Source organism: Monodon monoceros, unplaced genomic scaffold (assembly GCF_005190385.1).
Source record: "Monodon monoceros isolate NGI ecotype Baffin Bay Population unplaced genomic scaffold, NGI_Narwhal_1 Super_Scaffold_19, whole genome shotgun sequence".
NCBI lineage: Eukaryota > Metazoa > Chordata > Mammalia > Artiodactyla > Monodontidae > Monodon > Monodon monoceros.
Window position 1 is genome coordinate 23,838,943 of NW_021703775.1, and position 24,841 is coordinate 23,863,783.

The window sequence follows — 24,841 nt, forward strand, 5'->3', positions numbered from 1 at the left end:
AAGCTTTGTCTGCATCTATTGCAATGATCATATGTTTTTTCTCCTTCAATTTATTAATATAGTTTATCACATTGATTGACTTGTGTATACTGAAGAATCCTTGCATTTCTTGGATAAAACCCACTTGATCATGGTGTATGATCCTTTTAATGTGCTGTTGGATTCTGTTTGCTGGTATTTTCTTGAGGATTTTTGCATCTACGTTCATCAGTGATATTGGTCTATAGTTTTCTTTCTTCGTGACATCTTTGCCTGGTTTTGGTATCAGGGTGATGGTGGCCCCGTAAAATGAGTTTGTGAATGTTCCTCCCTCTGCTATATTATGGAAGAGTTTGAGAAGGATAGGTGTTAGCGCTTCTCTAAATGTTTGATAGAATTCGCCTATGAAGCCATCTGGTCCTGGGCTTTTGTTTGCTGGAAGATTTTTCTCGGTGTTTCAATTTCAGTGCTTGTGATTGGTCTGTTTATGTTTTCTATTTCTTCCCGGTTCAGTCTCAGGACATTGTGTTTTTCTAATAATTTGTGTCTTTTTTCCAGGTTGTCCATGTTATTGGCATATATTTGCTTGTAGTAATCTCTCATGATCCTTTGTATTTCTGCAGTGTCCATTGTTACTTCTACATTTTCATTTCTAATTTTATTGATTTGAGTCTTTTCCCTTTTTTTTCTTCATGAGTCTGGCTAATGGTTTATCAATTTTGTTTCTTTTCTCAAAGAAGCAGATTTTAGCTTTATTGATTTTTGCTGTTGTGTTTTAGTTTTTATTCCATTTATTTTCTGATCTGATCTTTATGATTTCTTTCATTCTTCTAACTTTGGGTTTTTTTGTTCTTCTCTCTCTAATTGTTTTAGGTATAAGATTAGGTTCTTTATTTGAGATTTTTCTTCTTTCTTGAGGTAGGGTTTTATTGCTATAAACTTCCCTCTTAGAACTTCTTTTGCTGCATCCCATAGGATTTGGGTCGTCCTGTTTTCATGGTCATTTGTTTCTAGGTATGTTTTTTATTTCCTCCTTGATTTCTTTAGTGATCTCTTGGCTATTTATTAGCTTATTGTGTATCCTTCATGTGTATGTATTTTTTACAGTTTTTTTTTCCTGTAATTGATATCTAGTCTCATAGCGATGTGGTAGGAAAAGATACTTGATACATTTTCAATTTTCTTAAATTTACCAAGGCTTGATTCGTAACACAAGATATGATCTATCCTGGAGAATGTTCCATGGGCACTTGAGAGGAAAGTGTATTCTGTTGTTTTGGATGGAATATCCTTTAAATATCAATTAAGTCCCTCATGTTTAATGTATCATTTAAAGCTTGTGTTTCCTTATTTATTTTCATTTTGGATGATCTGTTCATTGGTGAAAGTAGGGTGTTAATATCCCCTATTATGATTGTGTTATTGTTGATTTCCCCTATTATGTCTCTTAGCATTTGCCTTATGTATTGAATTGCTCCTATGTTGGGTGCATAAATATTTACAATTGTTATATGTTATTCTTGGGTTGATCCCTTGATCATTATGTAGTGTCCTTCTTTGTCTCTTGTGACAGTCTTTATTTTAAAATCTATTTTTTCTGAAATAAGAATTGCTATGCTATCTTTCTTTTGATTTCCATTCACATGGAATATCTTTTCCATCCCTTCACTTTCAGTCTGTATGCATCCCTAGGTCTGAAGTGCTTCTCTTATAGACAGCGTATATACAGGTCTTGTTTTTGTATCTATTCAGCCAGTCGGTGTCTTTTGGTTGGAGCATTTAATCCATCTACCTTTAAGGTAATTATCTATATGTATGTTCTTATTACTATTTTCTTAATTGTTATGTTTTTGTTTTTGTATGTCATTTCCTTCTCTTGTGTTTCCTGCCTAGAGATGTTCCTTTAGCATTTGTTATAATGCTGGTTTTGTGGTGCTGAATTCTCTTAACTTTCACTTGTCTGTAAATGTTTTAATTTCCCCTTCAAATCTGAATGAGATCTTTGATGGGTAGAGTAATCTTGGTTGTAGGGTTTCCCTTTTCATCACTTTAAATATGTGCTGCAACTCCCTTCTGGCTTGCAGAGTTTCTGCTAAAAGATCAGCTGTTAACCATATGGGGATTCCCTTGTAGGTTTTTTGTTGCTTTTCCCTTTCTGCTTTTAATATTTTTTCCTTGTGTTTAATTTTTGATAGTTTAATATGTGTCTTGGTGTGTTTCTCCTTGGATTTATTCTGTATGGGACTCTCTGTGCTTCCTGGACTTCATTGACTCTTTCCTTTCCCATGTTAGTGAACTTTTCAACTTTTCAACTTTCTTAGACCATTTCTTTTTCTCTTCTTCTTCTGGGAACCCTATAATTCCAATGTTGGTGTATTTAATGTTGTCCCAGAGGTTTCTGAGACCTCTGAATATTTTCATTTTTTTTTCTTTATTCTGCTCTTCAGTAGTTATTTCCACTATTTTAAGTTCCAGGTCACTTATCCATTCTTCTCCCTCAGTTATTCTGCTATTGATTCATTCTAAAGAATTTTTAATTTCATTTATTGTTTTGTTCATCAGTGTTTGTATGCTGGTTAGCTCTTGTAGGTCCTTGTTAAACATTTCCTGCATTTTCTCTATTCTATTTCCAAGATTTTGGATCATCTTTACTATCATTACCCTGAATTCTTTTTCAAGTAGACTGCCTATTTCCTCTTCATTTGTTTGGCCTGGTAGGTTTTTACCATTCTACTTCATTTGCTGCATATTCCTCTGTCTTCTCATTTTACTTAACTTACTGTGTTTGGGGTCTCCTTTTGCAGGCTGCAGGTTCATAGTTCCCATTGTTTTTGGGGTCTACTCCCAGTGTGTAAGGTTGGTTCAGTGGCTTGTGTTGCCTCCTGTGGGAGGGGACTAGTGCCTGTGTTCTCCTTTATGGGGCTAGATCTTGTCTTTCTGCTGGGCAGGACCACATCCACTGGTGTGTTTTGGGGTGTCTGTGAAATTAGTATGATTTTAGGCAGTCTCTCTGTTAATGAGTGGGGTTGTGTTCCTCTCTTGCCAGTTGTTTGGCATTGGCATCCAGCACTGGAGCTTGCTGGCTGTTGGGTGGAGCTGGGTCTTAGCACTGAGATGAAGATCTCTGGGAGAGCTCTTGCTGATTGATTTTACATTGGGCCAGGAAGTCTCTGGTGGTCCAGTGTCCTGAACACAGCTCTCCCACCTCAGAGGGTCAGGCCTGACACCAGGGTGAAGCACCAAGACCCTGTCAGCCACACAGCTCAGAAGGAAAAGGAGGAAAAGTTAATAATAATAATTTTAAAAATTTTAAATTAAGTTATTGAAATAAAAAGTAATTTATTAAAATAAAAAGTAACAATAATAAAAAGAAGAGAGCAACCAAACCAATAAACAAATCCACCAATGATAACAAGCACTAAAATCTATAGTAAGATAAACATAAAAATCAGAAACAAGTCAGTCACAGACAGCAAACCCCCCCAGTCTACAGTTACTCCCAAAGTCCACTGCCTTAATTTGGGGATGATTCATTTTCTATTCTGATATTCCACAGATGCAGGGTACATCAAGTTGATTGTGGGGATTTAATCCACTGCTCCTGTGGCTGCACAGAGAAATTTCCCTTTCTCTTTTTTATTCACACGTCTCCTGATTCAGCTTTGGTTTTGGCCCCACCTCTGCTTTTAGGTCACCCTCAGGCATCTTTTCCACTCCCAGATAGCAGGGGATTAAAGCAGCGGCTGATTAGGAGGCCCTGGCTCACTCATGCCATGGGGAGGGAGGGCTACGGTAGTTATAACTGGAATGCGGGGTAAGCCAGCCGTGGCAGAGGTTGGTGTGACTTTGCAACAGCCTGAGTTGCACTGTGTGTTCTCCTGGGGAAATTGTCCCTGGATCATGGGACCCTGGCATTAGCAGGCTGCACAGGCTCCTGGAGGGGGTGGGTGGTGTGTGGATAGTGACCTGTGCTTACACATAGGATTCTTGGTGCCTGCAGCAGCAGTGTTAACGTTTCATGCCTGTATGTAGCATTTCATATCAGCCTCTGGTGTCTGAGCTGATAGCCGTGGCTCAAGCCCATCTCTGGAGCTCATTTAAGTGGTGCTCTTCATTCTGTGGGCAGATAGGGAAGCAATCTCCTCTTCTCACTTGCCCCAAAACAATGGTCTCTTGCCTCTTAGGCAGGTCCTGAATTTTTCCCAGACTCCCTCCCAGCTAGCTGTGGTACACTAGCCCCCTTCAGGCTGTGTCCACACAGCTAACCCCAGTTCTGTCCCTGGGATCTGATCTCTGAAGCCCAAGCCTCAGTTCCCAGTCCCCACTCTCCCCAGTGGGTGAGCATACAAGCCTCTCAGGTTGGCGAGTTCTGGTTGGCAACAAACTTCTGTGTGGGAATCTCTCCACTTTGTCCTCTGTATCCCTGTTGCTGCTCTCTCCTCCATGGCTGTGAAATTCCCCCCACCCACCCCCCGACTCCACCAGTGGAGTGGCTTCATAGTGTGTGGAAACATTTCCTCCTTCACAACTCCCTCCAAGAGGTGGAGAGGTCCCATCCTTATTCTTTTGTCTCTGTTTATTTCTTTTTTCTTTTGCCCTACCCAGGTATGTGGGGATTTTATTTCCTTTTGGGAAGTCTGAGACCTTCTGCCAGTGTCCAGTAGGTGTTCTGTAGGAGTTTTTCAACATGTAGATGTATTTTTTGATGTATTTGTGGGGAGGAAGGTGATCTCCACGTCTTACTCCTCTGCCATCTTGAAGGTTCCCCTTGAATTTCTTTATATAGTCTAAACTCAACCTAACAATTTCCCTGTTACTCTCACCCAAATTCCAAACTCTTGCTGGTAAATAGAAAAATTTTAAAGAAATCATTGTATTGATTTCTGCTTCTGGGTGAGATGGAGTTCCTTGAGGAAAACTATGTTCCTGTTGAGAAAAACCAGATAAAATTCTAAATTGTTTAAAAATAAGAAATAAATTTTTTGAAACTATCAGAGAATTGTTGAGACAATCAGACCATAAAAAGCCAAAATTACAAAGAAAGTGGTACCATACAGTGTGGGGACATACATTGTAAGTGACTTCCCACACTTTCACCTTATTTTAGATTTTTGCAGATTCCTGGTAGAAAAAAAAAGAAAAAAGAGGAGAATTTAAGAATAGAGCTGTGGCTACAAGGCACAGAATCTTTCAGAACTTTTGTCAATTCCACAGAACGGCAGAACAATTTAGAGTCATAGATGACAAGTCAATTAAGACTTCACAGACCAAGATCTTGATGAAAAAGTAATCTCTGAGCAGCCAATGAGCAGCCAAACTGACGCTTGGCTTTCTCTTCCAAAATTAGCAGAATTCTTAAAATGAACAGGGAAAGAGACTACAGCAGAGAAATTTTTTAGAAGTCACTTCACTAATCTGAGGGGATAAAAATCAAAGGTCAGAACCTAACAAAGAGGAGGCATACAACAGAAATTTCTGGAGGAACAGAGAATGAGAACTGAAGCAAACTGACAATAAATGAAAACTTTCAAAAGCTTCAACTCAGAGTTGATTCAGCTCAATGCATATAATCTGTCCCCTCTCTATCTGCCTATGAGCAGATAAGGTGAACTTCTCTGGAGAAAGATATCATTTGGAGCCTCCACTATTTTTCATATACAGTGTTTGACAATCATCCAAAAATTACAAGGACAGAAAGAAATAAACATATAATAGAAACAGATTAATGAATGAGAATTTTTGGCATAAAAGCCAAGGATTTAAAAGTAACTGTGATTAATATGTTCAATAATGGAGAAGAGTGACAAGATCAAGAATTTAAATTGAAAATTAAACTTCTAAAGTAGAAAATGAAATTGATTACTTAATAGATGGTTATGACAGCAGATAAGAACTGCCAGAGGACAAAATGAAAGGATACATAAATGAGAAAAAGCAATTTATATATAGCTATTTTCTCAATTATGTATATCATATGTACATAATCACCAAGCTAAAGTACAGAGAGAAAAATACAGAAAAAAAAATCATAATATATGGAACATGTTGAAAAGGCCTAATGTGTAGAATTGGAGTCTAAGAAAGGAAAAGAGAGAAAATGGGCAAGAAGCAATATGTGAAATGAGAATGATTTACAATTTTCCAAACCTGATGAAAAACAATAATCAGCTGTATATAATTCCATTCTTATTCTCAACCGGTCTATTGAAGCTCTATGCCTATTTCCAGAGCCACGTCATTAATCCTTGGCCAAACCAGAATAGAATAGAATAGAATAGAATAGAGTAGAGTAGAGTAGAGTCAAGTAGAGTAGGGTAGAGTCGAGTCGAGTAGAGTAGGGTAGAGTAGAGTAGAGTAGAATGGAATAGAATAGAATAGAGTAGAGTAGAGTAGAGTCGAGTAGAGTAGGGTAGAGTCGAGTCGAGTAGAGTAGGGTAGAGTAGAGTAGAGTAGAATAGAATAGAATAGAATAGAATAGAATAGAATAGAATAGAATAGAGTAGAATAGAATAGAACTAGGGATTAATGTAGTTTTGTGCTAATGTAGTTTTCCAAAACATAACAAGAAAGAAATCTAGTGTATAACATTATAAAAAAGACAAAACTGTAGGAACAGAAATAAAATCAGTGTTTGACAAAGCCTAAAAGTGTGGGAAGGGGATTGACTCTTCATGGATATGAAGAAACTTTTTAAGGTAATGGACATTTATATTTCTTGACTGTGGTGGTGGCTACAGAATATTCATTTGCCAAGAATTATATATTTTTTTCTCATTTTTTATTGAAGTATAGTTAATTTACAATGTTGTGTTAGTTTCAAGTGTATAGCAAAGTGATTCAGTTTCATATATATATATATATATATATATATATATATATATATATATACTTTTTCAGATTCTTTTCCTTTATAGGTTATTAGGATATTAAGTATAGTTCCCTGTGCTATACAGTAGGTCCTTGTTGTTTACATATTTTATATACAGTAGTGTGTATAAGCTAATCCCAAACTCCTTGCTATCCCCTTTGGTAACTGTAAGTTTGTTTTCTATACCTGTGAATCTATTTGTTTTGTAAATAAGTTCATTCATATATATTTTTTTTAGATTCCACATGTAAGTGAAATGATATTTGTCTTTATCTGGCTTACTTCACTTAATATAATAATCTCTAGGTCCATCAATGTTGCTGCAAATGGCATTACTTCATTCTTTTATACAGCTGAGTAGTATTTCATTATATATATATATATATATATATATATATATATATATAATATATATATACCACTTATTTATCCATTCATCTGTCAAAGAATACTTAGGTTGCTTCCATGTCTTGGCTATTGTAAATTGTGCTGCTATCAGCATTGGAGCACATGTATCTTTTCTTTTCTTTTTATTTATTTATTTATTTATTTTGGCTGCATTGGGTTTTCATTGTTGGGTGCAGCCTTTCTCTAGTTGCAGTGAGCAGGGGCTACTCTTCATTGTGGTGTGTGAGCTCCTCATTGCGGTGGCTTCTCTTGTTGTGGAGCATGGGCTCTAGGCATGCAGGCTTCAGTAGTTGTGGCTCACAGGATTAGTTGTTCTGTGACTTGTGGGATCTTATCATACCAGGGCCTGAACCCCTGTCCCCTGCATTGGCCAGCAGATTCTTAACCACTGCACCACCAGGAAAGTCACTGGGGTGCATGTATCTTTTCAAATTATGGTTTTCTCTGGAAAAAGAGTGGGATTGCAGGATCATATGGTAACTATATTTTTTGTATTTTAAGGAACCTACATAATGTTCTACATAATGGCAGCACAAATTTACATTCCCACCAACAGTGTAGGAAGGTTCCCTTTTCTACACACCCTCTCCAGAATTTATTGTTTGTAGACTTTTTAATCATGGCCATTCTGACTGGTGTGAGGTGATAGCTCATACTAGTTTTGATTCACATTTCTCTAATAGTGATATTGATCACCCTTTCATGTGCATGTTGCCCATCTGTATGTCTTCTTTGGGAAAATGTCTATTTAAGTCTTCTGGCTATTTTTTGATTTGTTTTGTTTGTTTGTTTGTTTTATAGTAAGCTGTGTGAGCTGTTTGTATATTTTGGAAATTAATCCCTTGTTTGTAATATCATTTACAAATATTTTCTCCCAGTCATTATGTTGTCTTTTTATTTTGTTTATAATTTATTTTGTACTGCAAAAACTTTTAAGTTTAATTAAGTCTAGTTAGTTTATTTTTGTTTTTATTTCCATCACTCTAGGAGATGGATCCCAAAAAATATTACTGCAATTTTTGTCAAAGAGTGTTCTGCCTATGTTTTCCTCTAGGAGGAAACAGTTCCTCTAGGAGGAAACATAGTACCCAGTTTTAAATTTAGGTCTTTGACCCATTTTGAGTTTATTTGTGTATATGGTGTTAGAGAATGTTCTAATTTCATTCTTTTACATGTAGCTGTCCAGTTTTCCCAACATCACTTATTGAAAAGACTCTTTTCCATTGTATATTTTTACCTCTTTTTTTGTAGATTAATTGACCATAAGTGTGTGGGCTTATTTCTGGCTTCTTTTTTCCTGTTCCATTGATCTATATGTCTGTTTTTGTGCCAGTACCATACTATTTTGATGACTGTAACTTTGTAGTATAGTCTGAAGTCAGGGAGCTTTTTCTTCCAGTTCCATTCTTCTTTCTCAAGATTATTTTGGCTACTTAGGGTCTTTTGTGTCTCCATACAAATTTTAAGATTTTTTGTTCTAGTTCTGTGAAAAATGCCATTGGTAATTTGATAGGGATTGCATTGAATCTGTAGATTGCCTTGAGTAGTATGGTCATTTTAACAATATTGATTCTTCCAATCCAAGAACACAGTATATCTTTCCATCTGTTTGTGTTGTCTTCAATTTCTTCCTTCAGTGTCATAGTTTTCAGAGTACAGGTCTTTGGCTTCCTTAGGTAGGTTTATTTCTAGATATTTTATCCTTTTTGATGAGGTGGTAAATGAGATTGTTTCTTTAATTTCTCTTTCTGATTGTTCATTGTTAGTATGTAGAAATGCACTATATTAATTTTGCATCCAGCAACTTTACCAAATTCATTGATGAGCTCGAGTAGTTTTCTGGTAGCATATTTAGGATTTTGCATCAGGTAATCTGCAAACAGGGACAGCTTTACTTCTTTTCCAATTTGGATTCCTTTTATTTCTTTTTCTTCTCTGATTGCCATGGCTAGAAATTCTAAAACTATATTGAAAAAAGTGGCAAGAGTGGGCATACTTGTCTTGTTCTTGATCTTAGAGGAAATGCTTTCAGCTTTTCACCATTGAGTATTATGTTAGCTGTGTTTTTGTCATATATGGCCTGTATTATGTTGTGATATGGTCTCTCTATGTCCAATTTCTGAAGAGTTTTTATCATAGACCTATACATTTTTAAAGGATAAATTTTACTGCATATGAACTATACTTCAATAAATCTGATATAAAAATTATATGAGAAAAAGTAATGTTTTAACAGTTATGTGGATAATTTTAAATTTAGATGGTCAGCCAAACAAGAAGCACCTGACTTGTCAGATTCAATTAATGTCAGTGAGTAAATAAGCCACTACCTATATTAGCTTAAGAATAACATTGACATTTTAACCACTGGAAATCTTTAGAAATAATAAAACCACATTATGTATCTAAAATGAATCTGACCAGGGGTAAAGAGGTGTAGGTGCATGAGGACAAATGATCCATTTTCCCTGAAATAGAAGAATGCATTTAGAAGTTCCTTGTGGAGGTTATCCAAAGAACTCCCCACAAATATGTCCCATTAAAGAGACCTGATGGCATTATGCAAAGTGAAATATGTCAGACAGAGAAAAACAAATACTGTATGGTGTCATATGTGGAATCTAAAAAAATACAGAGCTTGTATAAGTAGAGTAGATTTTTAATTACCAGAGACAGGAGGTAGGGGTGAGGGAAATGGGTGAATGTGGCAAAAGATTCAAATTTCCAGTTATAAGATAAATAAGTTCTAAGAATGTAATATACAGCATGGTGCCTGTAGCTAATGGTGATGTATTTTATATTTGAAAGTTGCTAAGAGAGTAGTTTTTAAACCTTCTTATCTCATGGAAAAAATGGTAACTATGTGAGTTGATGGATATTAGCTAAACTTAGTGTGGTGATCATTTCACAATATATTCATATATCAAATCATTACATTGTACACCTGAAATGAATACAGTGTTATACAGCAATTATACTTCAATAAAACTGGGGGCAGAAAAGCAAAATAAACAAAAACTAAAGAGGCTGCATTCGGACACTGGACATGATAAGAGAAAGCAATTTCCAGATTCCAATAACATTAGTCTTGTGAAAAATATCCTAAAACAATTTGGAGAAAAAATAAAATAGAAACCTGATCTGACATGAGAATTTATAATCTAAAGTTATCTTATTTAGGCTAAATAACTGTACATTAAGGTGTAAAAATACTACTGTATTCAACTAGGGATATGGCCACAGACCTCACTGACAGTGTTATATAATATATGGCACAAAGTATTAGCTTTCCCAAATTTTGAAATATTCTAAATTTTAAAAAACATCTTACCCCAAGAATTTCAAATAAAGGCTTATGAATCTATATTGGTAATGTTATATTTCTTGAACTGGGTAGTTGATACATAGGTGTTTGAATTTTCTTTATAGTTTTTTTTAGACTACCATAATAAATGGCTGAAAAATCCAAAATATATACCAATTTATCTAAAATTTCCTGAACCCCACACTTAGGATCAACTTGGGGAAGCTAGGAGCAACTTAGTAGTTAAGGGTAAAGCTAAACAAACTTTCCTCCTTATTTCCCTACTACCAACCCAATACCTCAGGTCAGAAGTTAGGCCAAGCTGGGAAAAGAGAAGCTTTGAAATGAATGAGAACTGGACTTTTTCATGTTCATAAGAGTGACTGAAAACCTAAGACTTTTGCCAGAGTTTTTGTTCAATGGCAGAGAAGGGAAATTTATCAGAACATGCCTCAAAGCAGTGATGAGAGAAAAATAAAATTGATTCCTGATTATTCTTCCACTGATTTCAGCCTATGCAATAAAATGGCAATATGCTTATAATCAAAACAAATGTATGTTTTGGTAATTTTATAGAAAGTCTCAGTGTTATGGCTGATTTTATTATTGAGTTGTCATCATTAAATGTAACCAACATTGTAGGGGAAAAAGAAACATTTCTACCTGTCTAGCTTCTTTGGCTGGTCTATTAATTAAACTGACATAAGACATTAATAGTAGAAAAACAAATTTAATTTTATATATACATGATCCCATAGAAATATGACTCCAATAAGTGACAAAAGCAGGCAGTTTTACACCTTTTAGCAAATTTGTGAAGAATTGGCAAAACAAAGGGATTTGGGCTTGGGGTAGCAAATTAGTGAAAAGTAACAATATTTGCTTATATAGACTTCTTGGCCCTGAATTCCCTAGATATGGTGATAAAGATATCTTTTATCCTCCTGATACAGGAAGGGTAGTTTCACATGGAAGATTTATTTCCTACTTTCAAGGAGACAAAGGAAGATCAGAGTGTCTTTGTACCTGCTGTTTCTTAAAGTAATTTTAATTCAAAATAATCAATATTCCAAAGTGACATATTTTGAGGTGATATATTCTGCTCCCCTTAGGCTGATTTCTGTAGACAATATTGTGATCATGGCTTTTCCTCTTTCCAATAAAGTAAATGAAATACATCTGCTTCATTAACTCTCCAAATTCCCTTTTCCTGTACCTTTGTTAATTGATGAAGGAAATATTTCTGATACAGTGTAGTATTTTTCTAGAAAATAATATTAATTCTTATTTGTATTAACCAATTTGGCTTGAAGCAATCAACACAGTTGGACCACTGCAGATAAGGCAAATCCCACTAGAGCACTGGTCTCCAAAGCTGGCTGAGTTTGAGAATCACTGGATATGTTTTGTTTTTTTTTAAATGACATTCTGACTCACTAGGTCTGGAATGGGGCCTAAGGATCTGTATTTTTGAAAATGTCTCCAGGAGTTTCTATTGTGCAGCCAGGTTTAATGACCACTACTCTAGAGTACTCCTGTTTTTTTAACAGTGAACTTGAGGAAGCAGGCCAAAAAAAGAAAAACAATGCTTCTTTTCACTGTTGTTCACTCAGCTAAGACTGTCAGCACAGATTCTATGTATGTTGTTATCTTTCTTGATGAAATTCTTGATATAAGATAAAAATAAACTCTCCCACTAGGTTTTTTTTCTTCTTCATTATTATTAGAAACATATGTTGTAGAGCTAACCAGTATGCAGGCAACCTTAAGCTAATGTGTAGTAACAATTTCTGTTCAGAAAAAGCATTCCATCTAGACATCTGAAGGCACATTATAAAATAAAGCATACACAGTGTCCTGGTAGAAAGTAAAAATGCAAATTTATAAAAAAATTAAACACTACATCAGAAAATTGTATGCTACACCTCAGTTACCTCTGTCTTATGAAAATCACTAAAACCTCTCACAACTCTATGACTTTTCACCTGCAGTTCCTCCTGTTTGGAAATTTCCTTTGCATTTTCCTTGTCCAAGAAACCACTCCTTCTCCATTAAAAACTTATGAAGAAAACACAAATGTAAATCTTTATGACCCAGGATTAGGCAATTTTGTTTTGTTATGTTTAGATATGACACCTAAAGCGCAAGCAACTGGGGAAAAAATAGAGAAAAGGAACTTTACCCAAATCAAGACCTTCTTTTCTTCAAAGGACTCTCTCAGAAAAAAAAAAATGGAAATGAAAAGACAACCCATAGAATGAGAAAAACATTTGCAAATCATATATCTCATAAGGGTCTAGTAATCATAATATATAAAAAATTATTACAACTCAACAATTTAAAGAAAAATAACCCAATTAAAAAATTGGCAAAGGATCTGAATAGACATTTCTCCAAAGAAGATATAAAAGTGGCCAATAAGCACATAAAAACAAGTTTAACATCCCATTCCCAATGGGAAATGTAAGTCAAAACCACAATGAGATACCCTTTACACAGAATAGGATGCCTGTAATCAGAAAAAGATGAACAATAACATGTGATGGAAAGAATGTGGATAAATTGGAACCCCCATACACTGCTGGTAGTAATGTAATATGGTACAGCCATGTTGGGAAACAGTTTGGCATTTCCTCAAAATGTTAAACATAAAGTTAGCATGTGATGCAGAAATTTTACTAATAAGTGTAGATATATATCTATGAGAATTTTTAAAATATACACACAAAAATGGGTATGAATTTTCATAACATTATTCATAATAGCAAACAAGTATAAACAACTGAAATGTCCATCAGTTGAATGGATTTTAGAAAATAGATAAACAAATGTAGCTCCATACAATGGACTGTTGTTCAGCCATTAAAAGCCACTGAAACAAGCTACACCATGGATAAAAATTTACAATATTATGCTAAGTGAAAGAAGCCAGAATCAAAAGGACACATATTATGTGATTCTACTGTTGGTTTGCAACCTCAGGAACTTCTTAGGTGAAATCTGAAACTGGCCGCCATACACAGAGGAAAAGGAGAGACCAAAGATAAAACCAGGCCACTCCAGTTTGGCAGGTGGTAGGTTTAATAAGAGGCTTGTCATGGGCAGTCTCAAAACAAGTGGATCTCTGTATGCATCCTCCAGACACTTAAAAAGTTTAAACTACAGAGAGGGGCAGGATTAAGATGGGGAAGTAGAAAAACCCTGAGCTCTCCTCCCACCACAAATACATCAAAACCACAATTACATATAGAACAACTCTCTCTGAGAGCAACCTGAATACTAGCAGAATGGCTTCTCTAAAACCAAGGTTATAAAGAAAGAACCATACAGAGTCTGGTAGGAGGGAAGGAGAAGGAATCTTATCAGGACACACACCCAACTTGGAGAACCAGAAGAAAAGGGGGATAGTACAAGCTCAAGCTTCAGGATCCTCCCTAAAGAGCAAGGGCTTCTAGCCCCACACTGAGCACTCCAGTCATGGGATCTGGCACTGGGAAGACAAGCTCTGTTGACTGGTTTGAAAACCAGTGGGACTTACTGGAGGGCTGTAGAAAACCAGAACTCCACTCTTGAGGAGAACACACAAAGACTTGCTTGCCTCAAGTTCCAGTGCAGAGACAGCAAACTGAAAACTTCCTGGTGCTCTTGCTGACATGCCAGGACCACCTCAGCTCACACCCTCTCCCCAGCCCACGCCAGACTCCAGCTCCAACCCTCCTACTCCACTACTACTCCCCCAAATGACATTAACAACATTGCACCTTGGGCTTTTATTGGACTTCACTCCATCCCCCAGCCCCCAGCCTCAACCTTGGCCAAGACAGCAACCACCATTCATCCAGGGAGAATCAGAGCTCATTCAGAACTGTGCCTCCAGACCCAAGGGTCCCAATTCTGTGCCAGGTCAAGAAGAAAACCACCATCACTCCAGAGAAAAGCTGAACATCCCAGAGATCATAGGTCAGCTTCTTGGACCCCAGCCACACCCCCAACAAATGTTGTAACTGCCATTACACCATGGAAAAGATGAGGTTACTCCAGACTGTGGCTCCAACACCAGAGCCCCATGACCTGCAACTCAAAAGGTGGCAGTAGCCATTGAGTCTGGGAGAAATCCAGGTTGCAACTAGCTCCGGCTCTAGCCCTAGCAGCTGTATCCCTATACCAAACCAAGATGGTGACTGCCATTTTTCCCAAGGAAAAGATAAGGTCCATGCTCATTTCTGATCCAGCTTCCCCACCAAAATCACTGAGCACACACAGACTGCATAGAGATGTTCCCACTCAAGGACACAATTTCAAGACCAGGATAGGTAACTTTTTCACCTAATTTCATAAAGACAAACAGAGAAAGTTAAAAGAAAAAAGAAGAAAGAGGATAAAATAAAAACATATAGGGAGGAGACAAGATGACAGAGTAGGACTTGAGCTCACCTCTTCTTATGGAAACACTAAATCACAACTAACTGCTAAACAACCGTCGATCATAAAAACCCTGGAACCTACCAAAAAGATACCTTATATCCAAAAGCAAAGAAGAAGCCACAATGAGATAGTAAGAGTGGCACAACTGCAATAAAATCAAATCCCATACACACCAGGTGGGCCACCCACAAACTGGAAAATAATTATACTACAGAAGATTTCTCACAAGAGTGAAAGTTCTGAGCCCCATGTCAGGCTTCCCAGCCTGGGGATTTGGCAACAGGAGGAGGAGCCTCCAGAAGATCTGGCTTTGAAGACCAGTGAGGTTTGATCACAGGAATTCTACAGGACTGGGGGAAACAGAAACTCCACTCTTGGAGGGTGCACACAGTTTCTCGTGCACACGACTCAGGGGAAAAAAAGTGGTGAACTCATAAAAGACAGGGGCAGATTTATCTGCTAGTATTGGAGGGTCTCCAGTGAAGGCAGGGGTGGTGGTGGCTGTGGCTAACTGAGGGACAAGGACACTGGTGGTGGCAGTTCTGGGGACTACTTATTGGTGTGAAACCTGTTGGAGTCTGCCATTTTCTCACCAAGACCTGACCCCACCCAATAGCCTGTAAGCTCCAGTTCTGGGATGCCTCAGGCCAAAGAACAAACAGGCCAAGAACACAGCCACACCCATCAGCAGATAGGCGGCTTAAAGTCTTCCTGAATACACAGTTGCCCAATAAACCACACCCACTGACACAGCTCTGTGCACCAGATGGACAAGACACAACTCCATCTACTAGTGGACAAGAACCACACTCCCTGTTGCCAGGAAGCCTGCACAGACCTCTTAGACAGCCTCATCCACCAGGTGGCAGACAGCAGAAGCAAGAAGTACTATAACCCTGCAGTCTGAGAAATGGAAATTGCAATCACAGAAACTTAGACAAAACGAGATGGCAGAGGAATATGTCCCAGAAGATGGAAAAAAATAAAAGTCAAGAACAACAAAGTGAAGTGAAGACAGGCAATCTACCAGTAAAAGATTGATAGTAATGATAAAAAAGATGATTCAAGGTTTTGGAAAAAGAATGGAGGAACAGATCAAGAATATACAAGAAATGTTTAACAAAGACCTAGAAGAACTAAAGAACAATACAATGGCTGAAATGAAAAATACACTAGAAAAAATCATTAGCAGAATAACTGAGGCAGAAGAACAGATAAGTGACCAGAAGGACAGGATGGTGGAAATCACTGCTGCAGAACAGAATAAAGAAAAAAGAATAAAAAGAAATGAGGACAGTCTCAGAGACATCTGGGACAACATTAAATGCACCAACATTCTGAATATAAGGGTCTCAGAAAAAGAAGAGAGAGAGAGAAGGGACCTGAGAAAGTATTTGAAGAGATAATAGCTGAAAACTTCCCTAACATGGGATAGGAAACAGTCACACATGTCAAAGAAACACGGAGAGTCCCAGGCAAGATAACCCAGGAAGGAACATACCAAGACACATAATAATCAAAATGACAAAAATTAAAGACAAAGAAAAAATATTAGAAGCAACAAGGGAAAAGCAGCAAATAACATACAGTAGTACTCCCATAAGGTGATCAGCTGATTTCTCAGGAGAAACTCTATAGACTAGAAGGGAGTGGCATGATATATTTAGTTATGAAATGGAAGAAGCCACAAACAAGAATACTCTAACCAGCAAGGCTATCATTTGTATTCAACAGAGAAATCAAAAGCTTTGCAGACAAGCAAAAGCTAAAAGAATTCAGCACAACCAGAGCAGTTTTGCAACAAATCCTAAAGGAATTTCTCTAAGCAAGAAAGAAAGGCCAAAACTAAAATAAGAAAATTACAAATGGGAGAGCTCACCAATAAGGGCAAACATACAGTAAAGGTAAGAAATCATTTGCACAAAAATATATCAAAACCAGCAATTATGAGAAGAGGAGAGCAAAAATGTAGGATATTGGAAATGTATTGGTAATTAAAAAACAAGAAACTTAAAACAATCTTGTTTATATATAGACTGCTATATCAAAAACTCTCAGTAACCAAAAAACAAAAATCTGCAATACATAAACACACGAAAAAAAAAAGGAATCTAAACACAACACTAAGTCACAAATCACAAGAGAAGAGATAAAAAAGGGGAAGGGAAGAAAAAACACCTACAAAAACAAATCAGAAATAATTAAACAAATGGCAATAAGAACACACATATCCCCTCAGAATGGGAGAAAATATTTGCAAATGAAGAAACTGACAAAGGATTAATCTCCAAAATTTACAAGCAGCTCATGAGGCTCAATATCAGAAAAACAAACAACCCAACCAAAAAATGGGCAGAAGACCTAAATAGACATTTATCCAAAGAAGATATACAGATTGCCAACAAACACATGAAAGAATGCTCAACATCACTAATCATTAGAGAAATGCAATTCAAAACTACAATGAAGTATCAACTCACACCAGTCAGAATGGACACCATCAAAAAATCTACAAACAATAAATGCTGGAGAGGGTGTGGAGAAAAGGGAACACTCTTGCACTGTTGGTGGGAATGTAAATTGATACAGCCATTATAGAGAACAGTATGGAGGTTCCTTTAAAAAAACTAAAAATAGAACTATCATATGAACCAGCCATCCCACTACTGGGTATATACCCTGAGAAAACCATAATTCAAAAAGAGTCATGTACCACAATGTTCATTGCAGCTCTATTTACAATAGCCAGGACATGGGAGCAACCTAGGTGTCCATCGACAGATGAATGGATAAAGATGCGGCACATATATAAAATGGAATATTACTCAGCCATAAAAAGAAAAGAAACTGAGTTATTTATAGTGAGGTGGATGGACCTAGAGTCTGCCATACAGAGTGAAGTAAGTCAGAAAGAGAAAAATAAATACTGTATGCTAGCACATATATATGGAATCCATAACAAAAAGGTTCTGAAGAACCTAGGGGCAGGACAGGAATAAAGATGCAGACATAGAGAATGGACTTGAGGACACAGGGAGGAGGAAGTGTAAGCTAGGATGAAGTGAGAGAGTGGCATGGACTTATATATACTAACAAATATAAAATAGATAGTGGGAAGCAGCTGCATAGCACAGGGAGATCAGCTCAGTGCTTCGTGATCACCTAGAGGGGTGGGATAGGGGGGTGAGAGGGAGACGCAATAGGGAGGAGATATGGGAATATATGTATAGCTAATTCACTTTGTTATAAAGCAGAAACCAACACACCATTGTAAAGCAATTATACTCCAATAAAGATATTTTTAAAAAACCACATATAGATAATTACCTTAAATGTAAATGCTCCAATCAAAGGCACAGACTGGCAGAATTGATACAAAAACAAGACCCATATATATGCTTTCTACAAGAGACTCACTTCAGATCTAGGGACACATACAGACTGAAAGTGAGGGGATGGGTAAAGATACTCCATGCAAATGGAAATAAAAAGAAAGCTGGATTAGCAATAATCATATCAGACAAAATAAACTTTAAAATAAAGAATGTTAAAGAGACAAAGAAGGAAACTGAATAATGATCAAGGGATCAATCCAAGAAGAAGGTATAACGATTGTAAAAATATATACACCCAACATAGGATCACATCAATAAATAAGGCAAATACCAAGAACCATAAAAGGAGAAATCAACAGTAACACATAATAGGAGGTGACTTTAACACCCCACTTTCAACAATGGACAGATCATCCAGACAGAAAATCAATAAGAAAACATATGCTTTAAATGACATTAAAGCAAATAGACGTAATATTTATAGAGCCTTCCATCCAAAAGCAGCAGAATACACATTCTTCTCAAGTGCACATGAAACATTCTCCAGGATAGAAAACATCTTGGATCACAAATCAAGGCTGGACAAGTTTAAGAAAACTGATATCATATCAAACCTCTTTTCCAACCACAATGCTATAAGATTAGAAATAAACTACAGGGGAAAAAAGTAAAAAATGCAAACACGTGGAAGCTAAACAATAAGTTACTAAACAACTAATGGACCACTGAAGAAACCAAAGAAGAAATCAGAACATACCTAGAGACAAATGAAAATAAAAGCACTATGATGCAATACCTATGGGATGCAGAAATAGGAGTTCTAAGAGGGAAGTTTATAGCAATACAGTCTTACCTCAGGAAACAAGAAAAATCTCACAAAAATACCTACCTTACACCCCAAGCAATAGAGAAAGAAGAACAAACCAAAACCCAAAGGGGGTAGAAGGAAAGTAATAATAAAGATCAGAGCAGAAATAAATGAAACAGAGATGAAGAAAAAATAGAAAAAAATCAATGAAACGAAAAGCTGGTTCTTTGAGAAGATAAACAAAAGTGATAAAACAATAGCTAGACTCGAAGAAAAAGAGGGAGAGGCCTCAAATCAGTAAAATTAGAAATGAAAAAGGAGAAGTTACAATGGACGTCACAGAAATACAAAAAATCATAAGACACTACTACAAGCAACTATATGTCAATAAAATGGACAACCTGGAAGAAATGGACAAGTTCTTAGAAAGGTACAATCTCCCAAGAAATGAAATTGAAACTGTGATTAACAAAACTCCCAACAAACAAAAGTCCGGGACCAGATGGCTTCACAGAAAAATTCTATCAAACACTGAGGGAAGAGATAAGCTATCCTGAAACTTTTCCAAAAATCTTTAGAGGAAAGAAAACTCCTAATCTCATTCTATGAATCCACCATCACCCTGATACCAAAACCAGAGATATCACAAAAAGGGAAATTACAGGCCAATATCACTGATGAATATTGACACAAAAACTGCTTAAGAAAATACTAGGAAACTGAATCCAACAATACATTAAAAGGATCATACACTATGATCAAGTGAGATTTACCCAAGGGATGCAAGGATTTTTCAATATCAACAAATTGATCAGTGTGATACACCACATCAACATACTGAAGAATAAAAACCATATGAACATCTCAATAGATGCAGAGAAAGCTTTTGACAAAATTCAACACCAATTTATGATGAAAACTCTCCAGAAAGGGGGCCTATTGGGAACATACCTCCACATAATAAAGGCCATAAATGACAAACCTACAGCTAACATCATACTCAAAGGTTAAAACTTAAAATGTTTCCTATAAGATCAGGAACAAGACAAGTATGCCTACTCTATCCACTTTTATTCAGCATGGTTTTGGAAGTCCTAGACACAGCAATCAGAGAAGAAAATGTATTAAAGTGAATCCAAATTGGAAAAGAAGAACTAAAACTGTCACTGTTTGCAGATGACATAATACTATACAGAAAATCCTAAAGAAGCTACCAGAAAACTACTAAATCTCATCAATTGGTAAATTTGCAAGATATACAGTAAATACACAGAAATCTGTGGCATTTCTATACAGTAACAATGAAAGATCAGAAAGAGAAATTAAGGCAGAAATCCCATTTACCATTGCATCAAAAATAATAAAATACTTAGTCTGACTTCCTTGGTGGTGCAGTTGTTAAGATTCCAAGCTCCCAGTACAGGGGACTGGATTCGATCGCTGGTCAGGGAACTAGATCCCACACAACTAAGAGTTCACATGCCACAACTAAGGAAGCTTCAAGCCACAACTAAGGCCCAGCACAACCTAGTTAATTAATTAAGATGTCTTATAAAACAGGTATCCCATTCTATTTGTTTGATTTGAAAAAAAATGATAAAATGCTTAGAAATAAACCAACCTAAGGATGTAAAAGACCTGTACCCCAAAAACTATAAGACACTGATGATAAAAATTAAAGATGACACAAACAGATGGAAAAATATACCATGTTCTTGGATTGGAAGGATCAATATTATCAAAATGTCTACACTACCAAAGTTAAACTACAGATTCAATGCAATCCCTATCAAATTACCAATGGCATTTTTCACAGAATTAGAACAAAAAAATCTTAAAATTTTTATGGAGACACAAAAGACCACAAATAGCCAAAGCAATCTTGAGAAAGAAAAATGGAGCTGGAGGAATCAGGCCCCCTGATCTCAGACTATACTACAAAGTTACAGTCATCAAAATAGTATGGTAAATGGAACAGCATAGAAAGCTCAGAAATAAACCTTCACACTTATGGTTAATTAATCTATAACAAAGGAGGCAACAATACACAAAGGAGAAAAGACAGTCTTTTCAAAAGTGGTGCTGGGAAAACTGGACAGCTAAATGTAAATAAAAATGAAATTAGAACATGCTTTAACACCATAAATAAAAATAAACTCAAAATGGATTAAAGACCTAAATGTAAGATCAGAAAACTATTAAATCTCATCAACTGGTAAATTTGCAAGATATAAAATAAATACACAGAAATCTGTGGCATTTCTATACAGTAACAATGAAAGATCAGAAAGAGAAATTAAAGCAGAAATGTAAGATCAGATACTGTAAAACCCTTAGAGGAAAACATAGGCAGAACACTGATATAAATCATAGCAATATCTTTTTCAATCCGTCTAGAGCAATGGAAATGAAAATTTTAAAATGGGACCAAATTAAACTCAAAAACTTCTGCATGGCAGAGTAAACCATAAACAAAATGAAAAGACAGTCCACAGAATGAGAGAAAATATTTGCAATCAATGTGACTGACAAGGGACTAATCTCCAATATTTACAAACAGCTCATGCAGCTCAGTATCATAAAAGAACAAAGAAGCCAATCAAAAAATGGGCAGAAGACCTAAATAGACATTTCTCCAAAGAATACATACAGATGGCCAAGAAGCACATGAAAAGGTGCTCAACACTGCTAATTACTAGAGATGCAAATCAGAACTACAATGAGATATTACCTCACACCAGTCAGAATGGCCATCATCAAAAAGTCTACAAACAATAAATGCTGGAGAAGGTGTGGAGAGAAGTGAACATTCCTACACTGTTGATGGGAATGTAAATTGGTACAAACACTATGGAGAACAGTATGGAGGTTCCTTAAGAAACTAAAAATAGAGCTACCATATGATCCAGCAATCCAATTCCTGGGCATATATCTGGAGAATACATGCATGTCATTGTTCAATGCAGTGCTGTTTACAATAGCCAAGACATGGAAGCAACTTAAATATCCATCAACAGAGGAATGGATAAAGAAGATGTGGTATATATATATACACTGGAATACTACTCAGCCATTAAAAAGAATGAAATAATGCCATTTGCAGCAACATCGATAGACCTGGAGATTTTTATTCTAAGTGAAGTAAGTCAGACAGAGAAAGACAAATATCATATGATATTGCTTATGTGAATAATCGAAAAAATTATACAAATGAACTTATTTATAAAACAGAAATAGACCCACAGACTTAGAGAATTAACTTATGGTTACCAGGGGTGAAGGGTGGTGAGGAGGTATTGACTGGGAGTTTGGGATTGACATGTACACACTGCTATATTTAAAATAAATAACCAGCAAGGACCTACTGTACAGCACAGACACTGCTCAATACACTGTAATAACCTAAATGGGAAAAGAATTTGAAAAAGAATAGAAACATGTATATGTATAACTGACTCACACTGCTGTATACATGAAATTAACCAACATTTGTAATCAACTATATTCCAATATAAAATAAAAATTAAAAAAGAAAATAGTGACAAACTTATAGCTGCAAAAAATATTTATTGATAAAACTACAATAATAGATAATTTAACAAACAGTGTCCAGTTTCTCCATGAAGGATCGAAATTTCAATATCTAACTATATTAGAGAAATCAAGACACACTGGACTTCTCCCAGATCATAGAATGAATTACTCCTGGATTTATGATAAGGAATCCTCCAAATTAAGCCAGACCTTTAAACAACATTTTGCCAGCACCTATCTTTGCCAAACGCTAATAAAATATCAGAATCCAACTACCATCAAGAATGGAAGATACTTTTAAGGCTCTACTGGGGATAGGTTTTCATCACATGAAAATCTGACCTTCAGTAAACATTTTCATCTATAATTTCTTCTCTGATCAGAAGTCATGTAGAATTACCTACTGAAGGAAGAACATACTTCTTAGGAGAAGAGAAGGAAGTTGTAATCTTGCCCTGAAAATAATTCCTTCCCAAAGAGTTAAGAATTATTCCTTAGCTCTTGGATAACCAGTTATGATCAAACTTGAGAAAAATAAATAATGAAGACTGGAAAACCATAAAAAAAGAAGAAAGAGGAATCTGTTCCAAATGAAAAAATAAGATAAAACCCCAGGAAAAAAAAAAAACCCTAATTAAATGGAGATAAATAATTTACCTGATGAAGAATTCAAAGCAATAGTTATAAAAATGCTCACTAAACACATGAAAATAATAGAGGAACACAGTGAAAATTTCAATAAAGGACTCAAAAATATAAAAAAGAACAAATCAGAACTGAAGAATAGGGAATTCTCTGGTCGTCCAGTGATTAGGACTCTGTGCTCTCACTGCTGAGGGCCCAGTTCAATCCCTGGTTGGGGAACTAAAATTCCACAAGCCATGTGGCATGGCTCCTCCACCATAAAACAAAAAAATAGGACCTTTTGTCCTAGAAGTAGAATTGAAGAATAAAATAATGAAATAAAAAATACACTGCTAAAGATTAACAGAACATTAGGTGATATAGAAGAAAGCATATGCTACGTGGAAGACAGAATAGTGGAAATCAATCTAAACAGAAGGAAAAAAATGTTTTTAATGAGGATAATTTAAGATACCTCTAAAACAAAATCAAGCATACTAACATTTGTATTATAGGGGTCCCATCAAGAAGAGAGATAAGGGAGCAGAAAACGTGTATAATGAAATTGTAGCTGAAAACTTCACTAAACTGAAGAAGGAAACAGATATCCAGGTCCAGGAATCACAGAGTCCAAATCAAGATGAAATCAAAGAGATCCACAGCAACATATATTATTTAAATGGCAAAAGTTAAAGAGTAAATGGTGAAAGAGATCATTTTAAAGGCAGCAAGAGTCAAAAAGAAAAGAAAAGGATTATGTAAGAGGGAATCTCCATAAGGCTATCAGCTGATTTTTCAGCAGAAACATGGTTGGCCCAAGGGAGAATCATGATATATTTTAAAGTGCTGAAATGAAAATCCTATAGCCAAGGATATTCCACACATCAAGTTAATCATTCAGAATTGATGGAGGGGTAAAGGGTTTCCCAAGAAGCAAAAATTAAAAGAGTGAATCACCACTAATCCAGCCTTACAAGAAATGTTAAAAGGTCTTTTTTAAGTGAAAAAGAAAAGGCTGTAAAATGATATAAGAAAATATTCAAAGGAAAATTATCTCACTGGAAAAGGTAAACATATAGTAAAGTCACTACATCAACCAGTTAAGTAATCTAGTACAAAGGTTAAAAAACAAAAATTGTTAAAATAACTATACCTATAATAAACAGTTAACGGATAAACGTCAATTCGTAAAATATGATGCCAAAATGAAAAAAGTTGGGGAGTATAAAAGATATAGAGTTTTAATATTTTTGAATGTATATATTTATATTTGTGTGTGTGTTTATATTTCATACAAATGGAAATAAAAAGAAGCTTGGGTAACAAAACTCATATCATAGAAAAGGGAATTTTTAAAAAATCTATAACAAAATACAAAGAACGGTATTATAACATTCTTAAATATATGTGGCCTAATATAGGAACATCTAAATAAATTTTAAAAATTAATAAGCATAAAGAAAGAAATTGACAGTAAGACAATAATAATAGGAATTTTAATCTACTAGTTACATCAATGGATATATGATCCAGACAGGGAAAAAAATAAGAATCAG